The 21,281-nt window shown below is 42.7% G+C and overlaps 1 long non-coding RNA gene across 1 annotated transcript in view; it reads right to left on the bottom strand.

The window, feature by feature from the left end:
- Positions 1-15,207: 15,207 nt before the first annotated feature.
- Positions 15,208-21,281, bottom strand: part of LOC117361237 — a 55,633-nt gene continuing 49,559 nt past the window's right edge. Inside the window, exons 2-3 of the long non-coding RNA XR_004539611.1 lie at positions 16,247-16,344; positions 15,208-15,388 (exon numbers count right to left, since the gene is read on the bottom strand). This is a non-coding gene — a long non-coding RNA (uncharacterized LOC117361237). The remainder of the gene's footprint in view (positions 15,389-16,246; positions 16,345-21,281) is intronic.

Raw genomic sequence — 21,281 nt, forward strand, 5'->3', positions numbered from 1 at the left:
ATTGTCCAATCCTTTCTTAAACCCCAATACTGTACTCTGCCCTATTATGTCCTCTGGAAGCGCATTCCAGGTTTCCACCACACGTTGGGTAAAGAAGAAATTCCTAGCATTGGTTTTGAATCTGTCCCCTTTCAACTTTTCCGAATGCCCTCTCGTTCTTGTAGTTTTCGAAAGTATGAGGAATCTGTCCCTCTCTACTCTCTCTATGCCCTTCATGATCTTGTAAGTCTCTATCATGTCCCCTCTAAATCTCCTCTTTTCAAGGGAAAAGAGCCCCAGTTTCTCCAATCTTTCTCTATCTTTCTCTCTCTCTCTCTTTCTATTTCTGTGTCTCTCCCTTTCTCTCTCTCTTGCTTTCTATCTCTCTCTCTCTATTTCTCTCTGTCTCCCTTTCTCTCTTTCTGTCCCTCTCTACTCTCTCTATGACCCTCATGAACTTATAAGTCTCTATCATATCCCCTCTAAGTCTCCTCTTCTCCAGGGAAAAGAGCCCCAGTTTCTCCAATATTTCTCTATCTATCTCTATTTCTGTCTCTCTCCCTTTCTCTCTCTCTCTTTCTTTCTCTCTCTCTCTCTATTTCTCTCTGTCTCCCTTTCTCTCTTTCTGTCCCTCTCCACTCTCTCTATGCCCTTCATGATCTTGTAAGTCTCTATCATATCCCCTCTGTCTCCTCTTCTCCAGGGAAAAGAGCCCCAGTTTCTCCAATCTTTCTCTATCTATCTATCTCTATTTCTGTCTCTCTCCCTTTCTCTCTCTCTCTCTTTCTATCTCTCTCTATTTCTCTCTGTCTCCCTTTCTCTCTCTCTTTCTCTCCCTCTCTACTCTCTCTATGCCCTTCATGATCTTGTAAGTCTCTATCATATCCCCTCTGAGTCTCCTCTTCTCCAGGGAAAAGAGACCCAGTTTCTCCAATCTCTCAGCGTATGAAAGGTTTTCCATCCCTTTTATCAGACGTGTCGCTCTCCTCTGAACCCTCTCGAGTAACGCCAAATCCAAACAAAATATTTCCGGGCTGAAAGCAGATCCTTCTCTGATTTTTGGGATTTCACATGAGTGCAGAATAGAGGCCTTAAATGCTGCTAATAGTGATTCTCCTATTCCTAACAGTCATTTATGTTCAAAGACAAAGGTATTTGGTAACCAAAATTCAGTTCTGCAATTAGGAAGCTAGAATGTGTTTGAAGGCATTTCGGAAAGCCACACTTCTTGAGAAGACTGAATAGGAAGCAGATGGCACAGAGCCCCCCAACCCCCTCCTCTCTCTCTCTTCCGATTGCTGAACATTTTGTTTGTATGTAAGACCACAAGGAGGTCCATAGGCATATGGTGATATTTGTGACGACCGATGGGTTCTTCCTTTGCTGGGAAAACAAACTACCCCACACAAAGATGTGGTACTGCTGGGCTGTGGTTGACTTTGAAACACTTGGCAACCGTTTAGAGGCCATCACAGCACAGCTATTCGGAGCAAACACAGCCGAATAAAGCTGAAATTGCTTACTGAAATGAAGGAAAAGCCTTCTCTGGGAAGGTTGTTTTCCATTTAATGTTACCATCGTAAACCCCCCCCCATACCGCTGCAGAAAAAGCAAATCTTCTACCTATGAACCGGTATAAACGTGTCAAATAAAAATGACAAAATAGACAATATCATGAAAAGAAGAGTCCTAGGATTAATGAAACATAGAAACATAGAAATAGACGGCAGATAAGGGCCACGGCCCACCAAGTCTCCCCACCCCAATAACCCTCCCCTACCTTTCTCTGTGAAGAGATCCTACGTGGCGATCCCATTTTGACTTAAAATCAGGCACGCTCCTGGCCTCGACCACCTGCAGTGGAAGATCATTCCAGTGATCAACCACCCTCTCGGTGAAGAAGTATTTCCTGGTGTCACCGTGTAGTTTCCCGCCCCTGATTTTCCACGGATGCCCTCTTGTTGCCGTGGGGCCTTTGAAAAAGAAGATGTCCTCTTCCACCTCGATATGGCCCGTGAGATACTTGAACGTCTCGATCATGTCTCCCCTCTCTCTGCGTTCCTCGAGGGAGTATAGCTGCAATTTTTTCAGCCTTTCCTCATACGGGAGATCCTTGAGTCCCGAGACCATCCGGGTGGCCATACGCTGGACCGACTCAAGTCTCAGCACATCTTTGCGGTAGTGCGGCCTCCAAAATTGTACACAATACTCCAGATGGGGTCTCACCATGGATCTATACAATGGCATAATGACTTCGGGCTTCTGGCTGACGAAACCCCTACATATACAACCTATGATTTGTCTAGCCTTAGATGAAGCTTTCTCCACTTACTTGGCAGTCTTCATAATGCTATATTTCTCCTCTAAAGATAAATGCTAAAAAGGCTTTATCATTTTCAGCCCATAAGCATTTGGGTGGGGGGGGGAGGGGGAGGATAGTTCAAATTTCTTTCACCGGGCAACCCCTATAGATATGCGCCAGAACAAAATTGTGGTCCGATAGAGAGTGCAATGAAAACCAATACTGCAGGATGAAATAATATCAATATAAACAAAAATCTCTCTTTGCACTTGCCTGAAATAAGGGAGACCAGCAATGGTGAATTCCTTCGTCGGTTTTCCAGCTCCCCTAATGAGCCTGATGCCGTAGAGTTCATCTCACACGACTGCTTCAGAGATCCAGGTGATTATCGAAGACTTGAGTGAGCATCCCAAATATCAATCCTTGCACAATCTTGCTTCCATAACATACGGCCTCTTTTACAAAGCCACGCTGCGCTGCGCTAACGGCCCGGAAGCCCATAGAGATTTAAAGGGCTTTGGGGCTGTTGCTGCGGGGCTTTGTAAAAGAGGCCGATAGTCTCCGAAATCCTGCAAAGCTCACCTCTCGGGACACTTGAAGATTCGAAATGGCATGGCAGCATTTTCTGCTCCAAATTGGCTCATGATTTATCATCTGCTCTTCCCGGTCCCCCACAGGCCATTTTCTTGTGCCCCGAGCCCCTCCCAAAGGCTTCTTGCCTTGAGCCATACTCTCGAGAGCTGCTGCTGCTCTTGTCTTCAGGAGAGCCTCTAAGAATACTCACCTCTTGAAGTTCAGAGTTACCAGCTCTTATAAGAGCTCTGTAGCCACCAGTAACAGGGTTTCCCCAGTAGAGGGCAGTCTCCCATATCTGCTTGCACCATCGGAGACAGTTCTGCAAGAAACACTGCTTACTGTATTTGCCGGCTATAGGACCCACCTCCTTTTTTATACGCATTTTTAAGAAAAAAATTATTTTCTACATTTTTTCATGAATTTCTATAATGATTAATTTCTATAATGTACTAATTTTATAGCTATTTATGTCTACAAAAAAAATGTAACTAGGGAACACTGTAGTTAGGTACCTTTAATCTTCATTCTCAAAATCCAGAAATAATGTGACGCGCGTGTACAGTGCGTCCGAGAGAGAGCAGAAACAACGTGACGGTATATTAATATAAAGCAGAAGTTTTAGACTGACTGAGCTTTTCAGCTCATAATTTTTTTTTTTTCAGTTCAAAAAAAATTTTTTATTGGTTTTTGGAAAACATAAAAAAAAACTGAAGTACAAAAAGAAGAGCTTCCAAGGAAGCACAGGTTATAAACCGGGTGATGACACCCATCCAGTATATTCAATTACATAATAAGAAGTGGCAATAACAAGATAAATGAACAGTAAACAGTATATCAATCATGTTAGTATGCACATCATAAAAGCCTATAAGAACGAGGAACAAGCTTCGTATGGGATAGTGAAGGGAGTAAATCGAGAGAGATAAGATACAATATAGTCCACGCTAAAACAGTGCACATGTGACTGTATATCGTCAGCAGACAATGACAAAATAGTATGAAATAAAATAAAGAGAAAATAAAGGAAAGATCAAACCAGAATACTATAGGTAAATGATCCGGTTTATGGTCAAGGGTCTAAGTGCTGATGTTTGCCAGAATCGACCAAGTTTTATCAAAAGTCGCTCTAGATTTATGGCGGTCAGCCATATGTCGTTCAAATTTATTGTGGAGGCACATTGAATTCCACCATTGGTTATAATCTAATTTTGTAAAATCTTTCCAATTATGTAAAATAAGTTGAATGGCTAGAATTAATAAAAGGGTAAAAAGGCGGTCATGATACACAGATAGATGGGCAGTGAGTGCCGAGGAACCCAGAATCAAAATATCAAATGAGAAAGGATCAGTGATAGAGAAAATTTTAGAAATCGTGTGCCAGATCGAATTCCAGAAAATCTGCAAATGGGGGCAATCATAGAGCATATGCCGCAAGGAGCCTTCAGATGCTTTGCAAGACCAGCAAGAGTTAACTGAGGACTTCATTATTTTGGCTGATTTAATAGGAGTCCAGAAGGCTCTATGATAGAGGAAAAGAGCTGTTTGTCTATGAGAGGCTGAGTGAAGGGATTTAAATAATCTGGGCCATAACGCCAACCATAATTGCTCGGTAATAGGGGATTGCAACATCGGATCCCATTTAGAGATGGATTCGACGAGGAAAGGATATGATTTTGCCTGCATATACTTGTACCAATTTGAAGATTGACCTTTGGAAGCAGAGAAAAGTTGTATCTTTGAGTGGAGGTCAGGAGTAGTATGCAAGGATGCGGGAGATGAGAACCTCGCAGTAAGACAATGATGCAGCTGAATCCAATTAAAATATTGGGTGGGAGGGATATGGAATTTTGCCATAATGTCCGAGAAGGTAATCCATTTATTCGCGTTGATAAGATGCGCAATAGTACAGAGACCTTGCTGTTGCCAAGATTTCCAAAGTACCACGGAATTGTCAATTTTAAGTTTGGGATTATGCCAAATAGGTGCCGCTAATGAATCAGCTAATTTGTTCTCTGAGATGGAGTCAATATGGTTAAGTGTTTGCCAAGTACTATGTAAAATCGGATTGCGTTTGGCCTCTGAAGGCAGAGGAATGGCAGGAGCATGTTGCATGATGTACGGATCGAGTAAAGAATGCTCTAAGGATAACCACGTGGGCGGTGTGCTTATGAGGAAAAGATTAGACCATAGGGAGCCTTGAGATAATAGAAAAGCATAATGGTATTCCCGAAAGCTAGGGAAGTTGACACCTCCCTGGTCCCGAGGACACTTTAATTTACGCAAGGCAATCCGGGGCTGTTTGTTGTGCCACAAGAAGGAAGAAAGGAGACGCTCAATACGAGAATAGACGGAGGGAGAAAAAAGACATGGAAGCATACTGAGAACATAATTTATTTTGGGAGTTATCATCATTCGTATTGTAGAGAGTCTGCCCCACCAGGAGAGGTTGAGGGGGGACCATTTGGAAGTACAAGTGTGAATGATAGAGAAGATGAAATCAGAATTAAGTTTCAATGTGGATTCGAGAGTAGGACCAAAGAATAAACCAAGGTATTTAATTTTGGTAGGGGACCATATGAAGCCAGAGTTAATTGCATCAGTTTGGACATCGATGCAATTTAGCGGAAGTATTTCTGATTTAGTTATGTTTAGCTTATAGCCAGATATGGCTGAGTACTGTCTAATTTGTTCAAGAACAGGAGAAAGAGAGTCCGGGGTGATGTAGAGCAGGATATCGTCTGCATAGGCCGAGAGTTTAACTGAAAATTGGTCAGACTGGAAGCCATTAATTCTATGGTCGTGTCTGATAGCCGCTAATAACGGCTCCAGAGCGAGATTAAAAAGTAATGGGGATAGGGGACATCCTTGTCTGGTGCCACGGGATGGATAGAAAGGTTGCGAGGTACGGCCATTAATCATAATCCGAGTCGTCGGGTGGGAATATAGAACTTTGATCATATCAATAAAAGGATCTGGGAATCCATACCAACGGAGAATATGAAAAAGAAAATGCCATTCTAGGCGATCAAAGGCCTTTTCAGCATCGAGGGCCATAATCAAGAGTCTGTCTGGATGAGATGTAGTGTGGTGGATGATATGTGACAAAAGGCGGGTATTATTGGAGGAGTATCGGTTATGGATAAAGCCAGATTGATCAGGGGAGATAAGAGATGGAAGAACAGATTGGAGCCGGGTAGCAAGAATTTTAGCAAAGATTTTAGCATCCACATTAATTAGAGAGATAGGTCTATAGTTTTTGACATCTTGGGGGTCTTTGCCGGGTTTGGGAAACACAATAAGGGTAGCCTCTGTAAAGGAGCCTGAAGAATCGCCCTGATTGCAGAGAAACTGAAAGAAAGATAGCAAATGTGGAAGCAGAGTAGGAAGAAAGGCCTTGTAAAACTCAACAGTAATGCCATCGGGGCCTGGTGATTTATTCGAATTTAGAGAGTTAATGGCGTCCTGGAGTTCCTGAGCAGAGAAGGAAGAGGAGAGAGGAGACGTCTCGGTAGGTAAGAGTGAAGGATGGGGAAAAGATAAAAATGAGGTAAGCTGAGGAATAGAGGGGGAGGTTTCTGATGAATATAGTTGTTGATAAAAATCATGGAAGGCAGAAGAGATGGAGGAATAGTCTGTAGATAACTGCCCAGATACATCTTTAATAGAAGATATGGTAATCTTATCTTGAGATTTTTTCAGATAGTTTGCAAGTAGATGACCCGGTTTATTATTGTCGGCGTAATATGTGGATGCTTGAACAAAAACAGAGTTGGCAGCAGAGGAGCTTAAAAGAGAGTTGTATTGCAATTTAAGATTGCGAAGATCAGTTAGAGCTTGTATATTAGATGTATCAGAGATATGGATGGACTCAGCCAAACGAATGCGGGATTCCAGATCCCGTTGTGCAGTTTTCTGAGAAGAATGAAGTTTGGCTGAGAATTGAATAATAGTGCCACGAATAAATGCCTTAAAGGCGTCCCAGGTAACAATCCAATTAGTATGTGTGGGAATGTTGAATTTGAAAAATTCTTCAATGGCAGCACTAATGCAATCCGAAAAATGGTCCTCAGCAAGGAGTGAAGAATTAAACCGCCATTGCTTACTGCGAGGTTCTAGGGAGAAATGTGTGCAATTTATTGTAATGGCAGCATGATCTGAAACAGTTATGGAGTGAATGTCAGATGAAAGAATGTGTGTTAAGATAGATGTGCTCAAGGAAATAATCAATCCTGGAGTATGTGGCATGGGGGGCAGAAAAGAATGTAAATTGTTCATCATCCCTATGGTGGATTCTCCAAGGATCTGTTAGTTGTAACTGAGTCATAATATCATGCAATGCATACCATGATTTTGATTTTTTATAGGGGGCGTGCGATTTCCGGTCCCTACTAGGGTCCAAAATGAGGTTAAAATCCCCCCCTATTATTACGGGAGTATCTGGATCCTGCAATATATGGTTGGCGATATTATGAAAGAAATCTGGCGAATCAATATTAGGTGCATAGATGTTAATGATTCGCAATGCATGATTGGAAATAGAAAGCTTAGAACTTACCCATCTACCATGTGTATCATGAGAGCTAAAAAGTGTGGAAATGGAGGGATGTTGTCTCACCAGAGTAATGACACCATTCTTACCATCCTCAGCAGGGGAGAAAAGGGGAGGAAGAAAACCACGTTTGGTAAACTTGGCAGAGTCAGCAGAATTAAGATGAGTTTCCTGTAGCAGAATAACATCAGATTTAATATCATCCAAATATGACATTAACTTCCGTTGTTTTATTACATTATTAAGACCCTTGACATTCAAAGATGTTATTGATAATGACATTTGAAGATAATAAAAAGAATCTGATAATTGTCTGCATATAAAATATAAGGAATGAAATACCCATCAGAAACTGCATACATATCTGTAGTAAATAGAACAGGAGTGATAAATATCAGTGAAATACCAATAAAGAGAGAAAGAAGTAAAGAGCAATAAAATATACTGGAAAAGGTGAGAAAGCCCCCTGCTAAATAGCAGCAGGCCATAAAATATGGGTGGGCTGAGAAGCCAAGGCCCAGGCCGAAGGACAGCACACACCAGCAAACCTATTGACAAAGACTGTGAAAACAGTAGCTCTTGCTGCAGGAAAACAAAAACAGGATATCAGCAAGTTCAAGCAGTAAAACCTTGAGTAAACAACTAATTAGCTATTAGGCTAATTGAAAGATAACCAGTCATAACAATCCAGGTAGCAAAAACAGTTGAAGCAGAACTAACAGGGCTGAACAGATACAGGAGCACGCTGTGAGTGAAAACAAGGTGTCAGAGTGACCAAGGAGAAAGCAGAAGGCAGCCGCACACAGTGAGAGGCTAGAGAGAGAGAGAGCCGAAAACGGCTCCAGAGACAGATGCAGGCAGCATTATCTAATGGTGCCGAGGCCCAAGGCGGGAAAGGAAACAAACAGAGAGCACATTGTCAGCTCGTGGTGCAGAGGAGTGCAGTAGAGGTAAGGAGAGTAGGCAGACATTGTGCAAAAAGAAAAAACAAAACTAAACACTTGAGCCATAATTACAAAAGGAAGTAATGCATCGTGGTGAGGAAAATTCCGGTGCTCTGAAGTAGAGAGTCACTCTTTAAAGCACAGCCATGCTTCTGTTAGCAGAGCTGGGCAGATCAGACTCACACATTGTCAATCGGGGTGGGTGAAGTTTCTTCTATGTAGGTGGCCAAGAGCTCCGGATCGGTGAAGTCTTTTGTTTGGTTTAAATATGTCACCCGCATCCGCGCCGGATAAAAGAGGCCAAAGCGGGCGCCCATCTTCTTTAGCTGGGGACGGAATGCTAGGAGTTGCTGCCGGGTTTTGACTGTGTTCTTATGAAGATCCGGGAGAATAAGAATCCGGTTACCCTCATAAGTAATGGGAGCCATAGATCTTGCTTTTTGTTGTATAGCAATAACTTGAGGGTATCTCAGGATTTTCATCACGATGGGTCGCGGTCGATGGTCGCGTGGGAGCCTGGAAGATGGCGACCGGTGGGCTCGCTCAATCTCGAAGTCGTGGGTGAATGAAAGATCCAGCAGTTTGGGGATGAACGCTTCGAGGAAGGTGACCATATTGTTTCCTTCCTGCCCTTCCGGGACCCCCAAAAGACGCAAATTGTTCCGGCGAGAACGATTACTCGCGTCTTCCATATCTTTCTCCAGGGCCAGCGTGCGTTTCACATGGCCCTGAAGCGCTTTAACATTAGCCTCCGTAGTTGCCGATTTGATTTCTAAATCAGCCAATTTGGATTTAAATGAAGACAAATCAGTGTGAATCACTGCCAGATCTTCTTTAAGCTCCGATATTGCATCTTTGGTGTCTGTCATAAGTTCTTGAACTGTTTTAATTGCTTCCCACAAGTCAGACATGGAGGGAGATGCAGCAGTATCAGAAGTCTCTGAATTGGAGTTTTTCGCCGGAGAAGGTGGGTCTGGCTTGTGTCTCTTGCCCTTAGTAGTTGAAGCCATAGTTCATACAGCTGAAGGTGGTAATTAGAGGGGTGAAAAACGAAAATATTGCAGCAAAAGAGCAAAAAGTAAAGAAAGGTTGCTGGAGCTAGTTGTTCAAGCGACCATCCCAGTCGGGCTCAACAGCGCCCCCCCTCAGCTCATAATTTTGATTATCGGTGCATAAGATGCACCCCATATTTTAAGCGTATTTTGAGGGGAAAAAGTATGTCCTATACGCTGGAAAATATGGTACCTACGCCGAACACAGTTTACAGAACTCACTAAAAGTCACTCTTTCTGGGAAGCTCACTCATCTCCTTCTCCCCTAAAGTCATGGGGAGCAGGTTTTCTATACCACAGGGTTTATTCCCTCATAATATTGTAGAATTTCTCCCAGCAGTCCATCTGTGTGTTCTGTTAGCATGCAGGCAGAGCTGTGAGGTCTGTAATAGAGAATGACACGGTGACAAAATTCATCACCGTTCCCATCCCCGCAGATAACCGCGGGAAACCATCTTCATGTCATTCTTTAAGGAGAGAGGGAAGAATCAGAGTAAGAATGGCCACAACCACTGACCCGCAAGCTTTGCTTTGAAGAATGCTGATGTAGAAGGACTGAGGTTGAAACAGACACTACAGAATGACAGTCTCTGGTATCCAGAGCAGATATTGTGATGTCATAATGCCTCATTCCATCAGTGCCTAAGAGCCAATCACATCAGTGATGTCACAATGGCTTCATTATCCTTGGCTTACATAAGAATCAGAGTATGAATGGCCACAACCACTGACCCGCAAGCTTTGCTTTGAAGAATGCTGGTGTAGAAGGATTGAGGTTGAGAATGACAGTCTCTGGTATCCAGAGCAGGTATTGTGATGTCATAATGCCTCATTCCACCAGTACCTAAGAGCCAATCACATCAGTGATGTCACAATGGCTTCATTATCCTTGGCTCACATAAGAATCAGAATATGAATGGCCACAACCACTGACCCTCAAGCTTTGCTTTGAAGAATGCTGGTGTAGAAGGATTGAGGTTGAGAATGACAGTCTCTGGTATCCAGAGCAGGTATTGTGATGTCATAATGCCTCATTCCACCAGTACCTAAGAGCCAATCACATCAGTGATGTCACAATGGCTTCATTATCCTTGGCTCACATAAGAATCAGAGTATGAATGGCCACAACCACTGACCCAAAAGCTTTGCTTTGAAGAATGCTGGTGTAGAAGGACCGAGGTTGAAACAGACACTATAGAATGACAGTCTCTGGTATCCAGAGCAGGTATTGTGATGTCATAATGCCTCATTCCACCAGTACCTAAGAGCCAATCACATCAGTGATGTCACAATGGCTTCATTATCCTTGGCTCACATAAGAATCAGAATATGAATGGCCACAACCACTGACCCTCAAGCTTTGCTTTGAAGAATGCTGGTGTAGAAGGATTGAGGTTGAGAATGACAGTCTCTGGTATCCAGAGCAGGTATTGTGATGTCATAATGCCTCATTCCACCAGTACCTAAGAGCCAATCACATCAGTGATGTCACAATGGCTTCATTATCCTTGGCTCACATAAGAATCAGAGTATGAATGGCCACAACCACTGACCCAAAAGCTTTGCTTTGAAGAATGCTGGTGTAGAAGGACCGAGGTTGAAACAGACACTATAGAATGACAGTCTCTGGTATCCAGAGCAGGTATTGTGATGTCATAATGCCTCATTCCACCAGTACCTAAGAGCCAATCACATCAGTGATGTCACAATGGCTTCATTATCCTTGGCTCACATAAGAATCAGAATATGAATGGCCACAACCACTGACCCTCAAGCTTTGCTTTGAAGAATGCTGGTGTAGAAGGATTGAGGTTGAGAATGACAGTCTCTGGTATCCAGAGCAGGTATTGTGATGTCATAATGCCTCATTCCACCAGTGCCTAAGAGCCAATCACATCAGTGATGTCACAATGGCTTCATTATCCTTGGCTCACATAAGAATCAGAGTATGAATGGCCACAATCACTGACCCACAAGCTTTGCTTTGAAGAAGGACTGAGGTTGAAATAGACACTAGAAAATGACATGGGATTATTTCCCGCGGAGACGGGAACGGTAATGAATTTTGTCACCCTGTCATTCTCTAGTCTGTAACAATATTCACACAGCCACATTGTTAAGGAACAAAACTGACCGTTGGAAACTTCCCTGCTCACTTTAAAAAATAATCCAGTTTGTGTTTTTCAAAGCATGCTATCGAGATTTCTTCTCTCCTCTTATTCTCATTAGAAACCTATCCACAAGAGGGGAGGGGGGAGGTTCACATAGTTCAGAGCTTTACTTAGGGGAATATCTCAAAAAGAAATTAGACGTTTGCAGATCATTCAAAATACCTCAATTAAACTCATAATGAAAGCAAGGAAATTTGATCACGTCACTCCTCTTCTTAAGAAAGCACACTGGCTTCCAGTTGCGCATCAGAATTCAATATAAACTAAATCTACTTTCAAATCCCTGTTATATAAAACCCCAGCTTTCATCTACAAGTTATTGATCCCTTATACCCCAATCAGATCACTGAGATCTATTGACCAACATCTATTAGTTACGTCCTCACGGCAGCACTTTATCTTCTCGGTTACAGCTCCTCAAACTTGGAACTCAGAGAAGAAAAGAACTTAGATAAATTGAAAAGTCAACTTAAGAGCTTTCTTTTCAAAGATGCTTATGATATTTAGGAGTCGATTTCTTTTATTTCCCTCCTATTGTTTTTTACCATAATCGTCCTTCTTTCTATCTTTATTATTGTATTTCATTACCCTGCCTTTCCCTTTGTTTTCCTTTTCTGTTTATTCTGTTAGTCGTTAATTTAATATGCTTTGTTCAGTGTCCATCTGTCTTTTATAACCCCTGTATTATCTGTAAATTGAATGATTTGTTCATTGCTTAGATATTTATTTATTTATTCATTTATTCAATTTTCTATATTGTTCTCCCAGGGTTCCAATTCATGGCCATCTCAACTTATTCACTGTTTATCAGTTTCATCCTTTTTTACATTTATATTACATTATTTTATTTATTTTTTAATTTTATTTATTCAATTTTCTAGACCATTCTCCCACGGGAGCTCAGAACGGTTTACATGAACTTATTCAGGTCCTCAAGCATTTTTCCCTGTCTGTTCCGGTGGGCTCACAATCTGTCTAATGTACCTGGGACAATGGGGGGATTAAGTGACTTGCCCAGGGTCACAAGGAGCAGCGTGGATTTGATCCTACAAATCCAGTGGTTAAGGCTGTAGCTTTAACCACTGCGCCACTCTAGAAATCAAAATATAGCAAAAGTGAGCCAAATAAAGGACAATCCAGCCATTGTGACATCGCTGATTAAATTGGCTCTTATTGGTGGAATGAGGCATTGTGATGTCACAATCTCAGCTCTGGTTACCAGAGACAGTAACTTTTCACATTATTTAGCTTTCTCTATTGTTCTCCCAGGGGAGCTCAGAAGGGTTTACATTAATTTATTCAGGTACTCAAGCATTTTTCCCTGTCTGTCCCGGTGGGCTCACAATCTATCTAATGTACCTGGGACAATGGGGGGATTAAGTGACTTGCCCAGGGTCACAAGGAGCAGCGTGGGTTTGAACCCACGACCTCAGGGTGCTGAGGCTGTAGCTTTAACCACTGCCTCACATACTCCCCTAGTAAGCGATTAATCAAATACATAATAAACTTGAAACTTTTCCTATTAAAATAGAGTTAAAAGACGGCTTCCTTTGACATATAGACTTTGTAGGGATGTTGTCCTTTCCCCCCACACCTGTACAGATGTTCACCCATTCAATGGTCCTAGTTTAAAGCCTTTTTCAGTAGGTTAGCCAGTCAACTGCAGAAGATACTTTGCCCTTTCTTTGACAGATGAACACTATTTATTTTATTTAAGTATTTATATACCACTTAAATCCTAAATGTGGTTCACTTCCAGGTACTCAAGCATTTTTCCCTATCTGTCCCGGTGGGCTCACACTCTCTATCTCAGTGTTTCTCAACTCGGTCCCGGAGTACCCCCTTGCCAGTCAGGCTTTCGGGATTTCCACGAGGAATATGCATGAGATAAATTTGCATATAATGGAGGCAGTGCATGCAAATCAAGTTTATGCATATTCATCGTGGCCACCCTGAAAACCTGACTGGCAAGAGGGTACTGCAGGACCGAGTTGAGAAACACTGCTCTATCTAATGTACCAAGTGACTTGCCCAGGATCACAAGGAGCATCATGGGATTTGAATTCACAACCTTTGTGCCACACACTCCCTCTGCTCAAGCAGCCCTTGGAAAATCATTCCCTGGTCCAGAAAGCTGAAAGGTTCTTGATTATACTGTCTGTGTAGCCATGTATTCATTTGCAGAATTCCAACCTCTCCGCGCCAACTTTTACTCTCAGCATGGAGGATTGACAAGAGCACATTTTGTGCGCCTATTGCTTAAAAATAATTTAAAAAAGACTGTTGAGTCTGATTTTGCCGATGCAGGCTTTATTATGAGAAGGTAATCCATAACCTTTGAAACAATACAGTTCATTCACACTTTAATCGATGAAGAGGACCCAACACGATCCGTTTTTTTGACCATTAATGTCTTCCTCAGGGGTCCCAATTGGTCTCTCCAAAGAATTGGTAGATATAAAGATCTACGTCTGGCATAGGTAAGTGTTTTCCTCGAGCATACAACTTGGGTCCTGCATCGGTAACATCAGATTCCACAGTCTTTTTTGGTTTTGATTTTTATTCTTCTGTGGATTCAAGGGGTCAACTCGTTGGTTGCCGTTGTCCACCTATTTGTTTCGCCATCTCTCCCAGAGCCGTGTAGTCAATCAATTTTGACATGCTCATTGAGTACTTAGCAGTATCATTGGAGCTAACTTTGGATGACCAGCACTGAATCAGTAGGTTTGATGATTCAATTCTCCTACATGCCTAGGATCTCCGTACCAGGCAGACAGCAAACCTTCCAGGACATCAAATCTGCTCTTCAGACACACACAGATCTGCAGCTCTGGGGTATGAAAGCTACAGCTCCTTCTGTTCCTGAAATATTTTTTGATAAACCAAGGTAATATTTAGAAATAAGACAAAAACAAAGGAAATAAGGTAATATCTTTTTTATTGGCCTAACTCAATGCATCTTATGATTAGCTTTCGAAGGGAACCCCTTCTTTTTCAGAGCAGATAAACCAATAACGGGAGACCAATTTTTCCACACAGCAATATCAAAGGCAAACAAGAAAAAACAAATAGTGATATAACCAGGATACCCAGAAATTTATTCAGCAACGACAGTAGTATAAACAGTCTCAAAACAGAGTATGTGATTAGCAAAAAGGGATCCAACACGGTCTGTGTTTCAGTAATATATGCTTTCCTCAGGAGCCCTTGCTAATGAAATAAACTCTTTTTTGGGATAAGAGACAACAAACAACCTATAGGCTGGTTTAAGAACAGATTCAGGGTATCTACGATCCAGTCATTCCTTCACTTGAATCTGAAAATCTTTAATTGAACACAGCTGCAGAATCCTTAGGAACTGACTGGTATATGTAAACTTTTTCAGATGATAAGGATGATGACGTGAAAAATTCAAAATATTATTCTGGTCCTAGCTGGGGATCAGAGCAAGTGCCAAGATATTTTTGCCTCCTCCACTTCTAGGGCTGCATACCATCTCTTTAAGGGAAGGCGGTGTCCAGTTGTCCTCTTCCAGTAGAATTTCCTCTTCCCCTCTGCTGGATATCCTTGACGCCCGAAAAAGCATTTCATTGATGTAATTCTTATTACAGATGCTTCTCAGCCTCATTACTTCCTCTCATCGTCCCTCCATTTGCTTCACGAGAGATTCAACCTGCAGGCATCTCACACATAGGATCAGGCTCTCACTTTGATTCATACTGTCCATCTGAATGGAGGCAGAAGCTGTAACGGGGGCGACAGTTTTGGTGGAGTGATGTTTCCCAGCTATTCTTCCATTGCAGGAGCTTTAATATCTGTTGAAAGAAGATCGATAAAGTCCTTGCCTTTTCATCAGCTCTTCTCTGTAAGTCAGAAAAGCAGCTAGCCTCTTTCATATGAGATCTAACTCCCCGTTCTGATTTCACCTGTTATTGAGGTATACAGGAGTTTATCTTATCCCTTCAAAATATCCAAAATGTATTTCTTTTCTGTATTTGATCTGTGAAATCTGAAGTGTTTCCTTTGTAGACTTAACCTCAAAGATTGAAAAGACTCTGAAATATAATTAACTGTTTGTTGGTTTTTTTTACTAGATAATCAAAATTTGACTTATTTACTTCCTTGATTTTCCCTTCCAATCAACACCAAACACTGGGTCTCACAGAGGAGCAACTTAGAGCAGTCGGAGGTCAAAACCTAAGACTACAAACACTAATTCACTCTAGTAAAGGGATCAGATACCTTCATGTAGGAGCATAAAGGGCTCATTATATGGAAAAGTAAACACAGAGGGCCTGTTTTCAAATACTTGATATCCTGTGCTGACACTGAACTTTAAACTATGACCTAGATTGATTCTCTATACTTACATAGGTAGTTGTTTTGTTGGGGGGGGGGGGTTTTGGGGGGGCATAGCCCAGTTATTAGAGAACCAGGCTGGGAACCAGAGAAGCCCAGCCCAAATCCCACCACTGTTCCCCATGACCTTGAGAAAGTCACTCAATTCTTCATTGGCTCAGATACAAACCTCAATTGTAAGCCCTCTGGGGACAGGGAAATACCCACCATACTCAAATCTAGCCAGCCTGAGCTGCCACTGGAAAAGGTGTAAAATAAGTAAATATAAATTCCATTTCTCACCAACAGGTGGCAGATAAGTAGCAATTTTTAACCTGGTTTGTCAATAGGGAGGCAGATCCCTCTAGAGCCGTGGTCTCCAACTCAAACCCTCTGCAGGGCCACATTTTGGATTTGTAGGTACTTGGAGGGCCTCAGAAAAAAAATAGTTAATGTCTTAGTAAAGAAATGACAATTTTGCATGAGGTAAAACTCTTTAGAGTTTATAAATCTTTCCTTTTGGCTAAGTCTTAATAATAATATTGTAATTTATACCTAAAGAAAAATGATCAAGAAACGGTTTTATTTTACTTTTGTGATTATGATAAACATACAGAGGGCCTCAAAGTAGTACCTGGCGGGCTGCAACTTTGAGATCGCTGCTATAGGTCATAGAACTTTATGTATATAGAAATATTGTAACATGATGGCAGATAAAGGCCAAATAGCTCATCTAGTCTGCTCATCTTCAACATCCACTATCTCCTTCTCTCCCTATTGGCTAAGGCTCTTAACATTTGCATCTCCTCTTCCTGTAGGCTAAGAGGCTCATAATAAAAAAAACCCCAAACGTCTAAAAAGTGGCCTAAATGGGTACTTGGACGTTCAAAAAGCCTGATCGTCCAAGTACCCATAATCAAAGCTGGTTTTAGACGTATCTAAAACCAGCTTAGGCCTTTCCCCTGCCTCTAAACGCACAGAGAGAAAAGAGGCGTTTTTAGAGGAGGGGAAAGGGCAGAAGGTGGGCCGACCTCGACCTAGGCGTGCAGCAGGTATAACCAAAACTAATCGGCACCTAGTCGGTTGATCCTTGGAATGAGCTCCCGGTGCAGGTGATCGAGGCAAACAGCGTGCAAGAATTTAAGAGCAAATAGGATGCCCATGTGGGATCCCTTAGAGGGTTAAGCCAAGGGAACCTGTCACCGGGAGTGGGATCCCTAGGATAGTAGACTTGGGGGTGGGTCAGTAGAGTGGGCAGACCTGATGGGCTATGGCCCTTATCTGCCGTCATCTTCTATGTTTCTATGTTTCACTTATACGTTTTGACTTAGACCAAGTCAAAACAGGTATAAGTGCCGAAAAGGGGCCGCTGAGCTGATCGTGGCTGCTGCGATCAGCTCAGCGGCCCCAGCAACCTTCCTACCCCCTACAGCAATGATCGCGGCAGGAGAGATGGCTCATCTCCCCTGCCGCGATCCACCCTTCCCCCCTCCAACAACGATCAGGGCAGGAGGGAGCCCAAGCCCTCCTTCCCCAGGCATCCCCGAACTCCCCGACAGGATCAGGGCAGGAGGGAGCCCAAGCCCTCCTGTCCCGGGCACCCCCGAACTCCCCGACAGGATCGGGCAGGAGGAAGCCCAAGCCCTCCTGCCTTTGAAGCAAGGGCCCCCCGAACCCCGATCGCCCCCCCCGCAGACTTGTGACCCCCCGCTGACCCGCCAACCCCCCCCTCCCCGTACCTTCAATAACGTTGGTCGGATGGACAGGTGCCAAGCCCGTCCGTCCGACAGGCCAGCCATCCATTGAATGGCTGGCCTTAGGACCTGATTGGCCCAGGCAGCTCAAATCCCGCCCACAGGTGGGGCCTGAGATGCCTGGGCCAACTGGAATAGGCCCAGTAAAAATGGAGAGGGGGTGAAGCTGAAATGAATCATGTGCAAAGGAGAGAAGGGACACAGGATATACAGTTTATAGAAGGGACATAGAAGTTACCACCTCCTACTTCCTATTGGACCATTCTTCAACCTATCAGTGACGATTGATACGGTGGAACCAAAAGGGTTGAATGGGGAGCATGAATGGGCGTCACTGATAGGTTGAAGAATGGTCCAATAGGAAGTAGGGGGTGGTAACTTCTAATGTTAATGAGCATTTAAACCCCGAGGTAAAACGCTACCGCCATCTTTCTCTTCCAAATACTATGCAGAGTTGGATGACAGTGACACTCTCGGTAAGAATTAACTTAAGGTTAAGGTAGTTAAACAATATGGAAGGTTTATTTAATGTGGAAGGTTAATGTTTTACAAGATAACTGAAACGTTTTCCTTTTATTTTATAGAGAGACCCTTGATAAAGCATGGGAGTGTGAAACATGTCGGGTCGTCTCTCCCGAGTCATGTTAACATAAGATAAGTGGCTTAACACAAACCGAATTGTTCCCCAATTTCTCTTATACCTCCTGCATCCTGCCCACCTGTATGTTGATGACTTTACATTGTACCTATATTCGCTGATTGTCCAGCTCTTTTTTATTGTAAACCGCCTCGAACTACTGCGGCTTTGGCGGTATATAAGAATAAAATTATTATTATTATTATTATTATTGTAAACAATACATAATGGTTATAATAGAGTTTTATTAGAACTTAAGAATAATATTAAAGAATATTTAAATACAAAACAAACAGATGAGATTGGAAGCTGGTGATGAGAACCGCTGTCAAAATTAATTATAGCGGTGGAGTGGTGGGGCTGAGACTTTCTTAAAAGACCCAAGCAAGGGTTTAATATAGAGTTCTACATTCGGGACACAAATATCCAAGCTGTTTATAGATTAGTGGCGCCTACCATCGTAATGTTAGGTACATTAGACCAGGGTTTTCTTGCCTTAAAATAATCCAATCTTCAGTTTATATAGCGGGTCATCTCCCGAACGACCTTGACTCGGTTCACAAATGATTAAGATCAGAGTGACATAGAATATAAGCCCAAAGCAAAAAAATGCATCATTTCCAGAAAAACCTGATAGTTAAAATTATAGTATGTTTCTATATCTTTATTAATTTTCAATTTAAATTCAAAGTTTGACACTTGTACAGAAAGCATTAGTCATGATAACATAAGAACAAGAAATAAATTTACATCCAATAAGAAAATTATTATTTAACTATTTATGCTCAAGTCCTCCATTAGATCCAAGATTTGGAAGTAGCGAATAATTAAAAAAAAACAACAAAAAAAAAACAAGAAAAAATAAAAATTTATAGCAAGATGCTAAAAAGCTATAGCACTGAAATTGAGATCTCATATTTATCTAAGAACATAAGAACATAAGAACATAAGAAGTTGCCTCCACTGGGTCAGACCGAGGTCCATCTCGCCCAGCGGTCCACTCCTGCGGCGGCCCATCAGGTCTGCGACCTGTGAAGTGGTTTCTGACCACTTTTATAACCTACCTCAAGTTCTATCTGTACCCCTCTATCCCTTTATCCTCCAGGAACCTATCCAAACCCTTCTTGAACCCCTGTACAGAGTTCTGGCCTATCACTTCCTCCGGAAGCGCGTTCCATGTGTCCACCACCCTCTGCGTAAAAAAGAATTTTCTAGCATTTGTTCTAAACCTGTCCCCTTTCAATTTCTCCGAGTGACCCCTAGTGCTTGTGGCTCCCCTCAGTTTGAAGAATCTGTCCTTATTTACTCTCTCTATGCCCTTAAGGATTTTGAAGGTTTCTATCATGTCCCCTCTAAGTCTCCTCTTCTCCAGGGAGACTATAGGGTTCAAGATATTCCTCCATCCAGACGAGACATTGTTACAAAAGTTGTCAATTGAAATGGTTCAAAGACAGAGCGGTAACGCACTATACATTTACATGGGTGTCTCAAATAAAAAGTAGCCCCCAGAGATGTAACCCCAGGTTTCAAAAGAAGAAATTCCCGACGACGCTTCTGAGTTTCCCTTGTAAAATCAGGAAACATCTGTACTTTACAACCAAGAAAAGCTTTTTGTCTATTTTTAAAGTAAAGTCTTATTAAAATCATATATAATAAAATGCTAAGCGCGCATGCGCACTCGCGCCGCGTGTTCCTTGATCTGTCGCGGCGGTACGAGTGCGCATGCACGTCAGACAAGCTTCCCTGCTCTCCACCTCACAATAAGGCCCTACCGGCCGAAGTGTCTTTAGACGCTGCCGCGACAAGGCAGTGCGGAGCGGCGGCTGCCGGGAGGAGGCCGCGGCAGCTGACAGATACAAAAAACAATACTTAGAATTGGGACTGGAGATTCAGTGGAGTTTGTGGTGCTCTCCACCTCACGCAAAAAGGCCCTACCGGCCGAAGTTTCTTTACATGCAGCAGCTCCTCTCATCCGCCCAGGCCCCGCTCCCTCTCTCGGCGCTAGCGGCGGCTGCCGGGAGGAGGGCTCTGAGCCGCTGAAGACTGTCCCTGATTAGCTTACCTGAAATGGTCCCTGACTCACACACTGAGCTACCGCTATCGGCGGCCATGGGGCCTTTCAGGCTCAATCGGGCGCATCGGCTCAAAAAGTGCCGCCACGACAGATCAGGGAATACACGGCATGAGTGCGCATGCGCGCTTAGCGTTTTATTATATATGATTGGGGGGAAGGGGGGTGATGATTGTTGCAAAAGTTCCTGTGTTTGTTTCCATGAGATCATTTCTGAGTGCTACCCAAGTACCAAACCAGGAGCATAGTTTTCCTCTTTACCTTTGAAGTTTTGATACGTTTGGGGATTTTTTTTGAGTGCCATTGAATTTTTGCACTTTTTGCTTCCTTTTATAAAATGTTCTACTGAGGGTTCATTGTTTTCAGTGTCCTGGCCTTATTCCCTGAATATTTTAATTTCCCCCTTAGTTTGTCTGCAGTATCATTAGTTCACTCTCTACAACAGGAAACTAGGACTGTTGTTCTTCCAAAATATTTTCACACTGTATTCACCCCCTGCCGCCCGGCAACAGCCCCAAAAATGTTTAATAACTTCTTTATGAATAAGAAAAGGCAAAGAACCAACCGTTGGTACCAATAAGCCCTTCCAAATATTTTTGACTCTGTGCCTTTAATGAACCATTGCCTTCTGCAGGGCAAGACGGCATTGACTTAAACACACTGAACTGAAATTAAAATGAGAATTTCCCTGTATGAGCCTGTTGGTCCAAAAGAAAATGATATTTGCTTTGTAGGTGTGTTATTGTTTCCTTGGACTGCTATGCAACATATAATAAAGAAAATTATGGGCTCCTTTTACTATGCTGCGATAGCATTGAGCTGGCGTTCGTTCTAGCCGCGTAGCGTGGGTTTAGCAAGCACTAAAATTCTGCACGCGCTAAAAACGCTATCGCAGCTTAGTAAAAGGA

This window comes from Geotrypetes seraphini, chromosome 5 (genome assembly GCF_902459505.1).
Source record: "Geotrypetes seraphini chromosome 5, aGeoSer1.1, whole genome shotgun sequence".
Taxonomy (NCBI): Eukaryota; Metazoa; Chordata; class Amphibia; order Gymnophiona; family Dermophiidae; genus Geotrypetes; species Geotrypetes seraphini.